Raw genomic sequence first — 3,825 nt, 5'->3', positions numbered from 1 at the left:
TGCATATTCAAGAACAAAAAAAAAAAAAAGAGCAAGAAAGACTGTAACTGGACATAAAGCTCTGATTATCAGCCCAAGGAGGCTCTAGAACACAGAGTCTTTCCAGGTAGTTTAGACTTTTCACATGCAGAGAACTGTAAGCAATGAGCTTGTAGCATATTTGTCTTATGGTCCCTTAAGATTAGAACTTCTTGAGGGAATAGTCCACAACTCCCTCAATACAAGTCCATCCTTGAAGGCACTTAATAAGTATTGTTGAATGAATGAATAGCAAAGTCACATAGAGAAAGCAGAGAAACCACAGAGAATCAAGTACGAAGCAGGAAACACTGGTTACCTTGACTTTATAGCAGAAGTCAAGAACACGGTGGACCATTCCGTGGGACTTGAACGTGGGCACATACAAAACCCACGGGCTCAGGTCACATGTGAAGTCCTGTCGGTCACTTTTACCTTACTGTGAGTCAGTTTCTCAGATCCTCTGCTGAGTTAGGTTATGAAGAGAGAGATTGGGGATGGCTGAGAGCTGAGGATAGAAGAACCACGATGGTGGCAGGGAGGACATTGATAGAGAGCATACCAAAGGAAAACGGACTTCGTGGTCTTGCTTGTGGTGGTGTCCATAGTGCTTTACATATAAAGTGAGCTGAATGAAAGACAACACACTTTTTTTCAAAACAGAATTTGTATTATTCCATTTCCACTTTTGAATTCATGGTGCCACCAATGAACACAGATACAATATCTATCGATTATACTTTTTTCTGACCAAAGAGTAGAGCAGTGGTCACTAAGCCACAAAGGGAAGTCCTGGCAGGGCTGGTGAGAAAGAGTGGTTCTTTCCAGGACTCGTAGACTGTTTGGGAACTTGGAACCTCCGAGGAGGCGAGAATCTCCGTGCATGAATGTTAAAAGAGAAACAAGATGGAAGAAGGCACCAGATATCAAAGTATCTAAAGGAGAATGTTCCATAAATACTTTCCAACTCCAGAAGTCAGAAGTCTAAAACTGTATCAATATATCATCAGTAGTCAATAAGTATGCATTGAATGAATAAAGGCAAGTGTGAATGAATAAACATTCTGCAGCAACAGAATTTACTTAAATTTGACTAAAAATTTAATAAATTGGTCAGATATCAAAACTCTTAATATCCCAAGCTCAGTGCTCCTGGGAAAGATGCTTTCCCACCAGAATTTCAATTTCCTCCTCTGTAAAATGTGATAATAATTTTTGCCTCACATCATTGTTGTGAAGTTGAGATGATAAATTCTGAGAGCACAATAATCTTAAACTTTAATCTTTGTATATTTAGCTTAGAGCAACAAACATTTGACTGCCTGGCCCACAGTTCCCTAAAAGAAATGAATGGAGCAATCAAAGAGTGACATAATAGATATGGACACATTTTGTAATTTTTTATACTATGCAAAGATAGGGTATAATTTATGGTTTATAAAACAATCAAACATCTGATGAATTTATTGAGAAATAGGCCAAAAACATTGCTTTCCAAGGTGTTAAAAGTTCTGTGGTGAAGTTTGGAGGATTTCTTACTACAGCAAAACCTGGCCCATCCTGATTGATACGTAATTCATAATTGGTAATGGAAGCCAGGAAGCCATGAGATAAAAAGATCACCCAGGCTTTTACATACCTGAATGTTGCTATATTGTAATTGTTAGTTGACTTTTGAATCTCTCTCTCTCTCTCTCTCTGTCTCTCTCTGGACTCTGAGTTTCTTGAGGGAAGAAACAGTATGCTTTTCATTTCTACAAACCACTACAGGATTTGGAAAATAGAAAGAAGTTAATAAATACTTCATGACTGAACAGAATAAATGAATGAGTCTTACTGAAGGTGGCTGCGCCATTTGGGCAGGGAGGACTCGCCGAGGGCAATAGACAAGAAGGAGTAAAAAGATTGCTGAACTAAACTCAGAGGTCAAAGGGAGCTGACGAGCGTAACTTTTTTTGCTTAATGTTGTTTTTGCCAGCCATGATTGATGCCGATATCACCCCACAGTCACACGTTTGCAAGTCTTCTGACAGGAGGACACAAAGAAGCAAAGGTGTAGGCTAGAGACTAAAGGGATAATAATGAGGATATAGACCAGATCAGCAATTATTTGAGAAAATAAAAAGACTCCCTAGCAGTAGGGGACAAAAGGGTTGACTCAAAGGAGACTGAGTATTTATGGGACTTGAGAAAGTAAAATCCAGCTCAAACCGCTAATTTAAAGAGTTAAAATCTTCCCTGTCATTCACCAGGCTTGGAAGCTAGAAACAAACAAAGCCACCTGCAAAGTTAACAGGAAATGAAGTTTCTCCCAAGAACACACTTCAGATGTAAAGTGCCTTTCTTTGAGTGACTTCTGCTCTCTTACTGGAGAATCTAAGTCACTTTGACAGAAGCAACCTCAGTCTCCACTCAGGTACAGAAGCACAGATGAGGGGACATGACTTTCCCCATCTACCTTAACCTTGTGGTTTCCCAGGAGCCGCCTCACAGCCCACACCTGATGTTAATCCATTTATATACAGCTTTGCTTTGAGTTTCATCTACATTTCTCCTAAATGCAACCCATCCCACAAATCCTTTAATAATTCTTTGGTAGGTTGCCCCACAGTTCTTTAAACTAAGGAATTCTAACTACATCAAACTCTGGGTTTGTCCATGGTGGACTTTAGTTGCTTGGGGCAGGGCAGGGTTTTTCCTCCTCAGCATGATTGACATTTCAGTGCAGACAATTCTTTGCTGTCAGGAGCTTTCCTGGGCATTAAAGGACACTAAGCAGCATCCCTGGCCTCTACCCATTAGACGCCAACAACTCCAGTCCCCAGCTGTGAAAACCAACAGTGTCTCCAAGCATTGCCAAATGTCCCAGTGTGCAAAATCACCCCTGGTTGTGCATTCTCAATAGCAGGGAGGGGGAGTGGAAGTGATAACCTTCCCCCCACCCCAGGGATAAAAAATTGGGGGATTTGGAGAGGAGAGGAATCTTAGGTATTACAACAGTTTGTGACCTCCAAAGGATCACAGTACATAAAGAGATAAACATGGGGGGGTTGCTGATTAGGAAAAAATGTCTAAAAAGTCTTCTTAGGGGAAGTAATAAGAAAAGCAAAATCACAGATAAATTGAGAAGCCATAGGCTAGGACAGGCAGTGGGAAAGGGAGTGAGAATTTTGGAGAGTCAGGGGGTGGGAGTTAGAGAATGAGTAACCACAGATTCAAGGTCTGAGCAGTTGCTCGACAGGAGTCTATTGTGTGACTGTGAGAATCCAGTGCAGGCAAGGGTAGAGGAGAGGAACTCAAGGTGATGGCTATAAGATTTGTGGGCTATTTAAATTTAAATTAAATAAAATTTAAAATTCAGTTTCTTAGTCTAGCCACATTTCAAGTGTTTAGTCACCATGTGTGCCTAGTGGGTACTTGCTTTAATTCTCAGAGATGCCATAACAAATTGCAACAGACTAAGAGGCTTTGAAGAATAGAATTTTCTTCTCTCACAATTCTGGGCACCAGAAGTCCAAAAATCAAGGTGTTGGTAGAGCCGAGCTCATTCCAGAGGTTCTAGAGGAGAATCAGTTCCTTCCCTCTTCAGCTTCTGGTGGCAGGATCACCTGCAACCACATCACCCCAATCTCTGACCCTGTGGTCACACTCCCCATTCCTCTGTATCTTCTTGGTGTGTCTGTCTCAAAACTCCTTGTGCTGCTCTTATATATATGTGATTGCATTTAGGATCCACCCAGATAATCCAGGATAAATGTCTCCTCTCAAGACCTTTTCCTTATATGTAATTTCCATAAAAGGTAATAT

Source organism: Choloepus didactylus, chromosome 24 (assembly GCF_015220235.1).
Source record: "Choloepus didactylus isolate mChoDid1 chromosome 24, mChoDid1.pri, whole genome shotgun sequence".
In the NCBI taxonomy this organism is placed as follows: Eukaryota; Metazoa; Chordata; class Mammalia; order Pilosa; family Megalonychidae; genus Choloepus; species Choloepus didactylus.
This window is presented reverse-complemented; position numbering follows the sequence as displayed.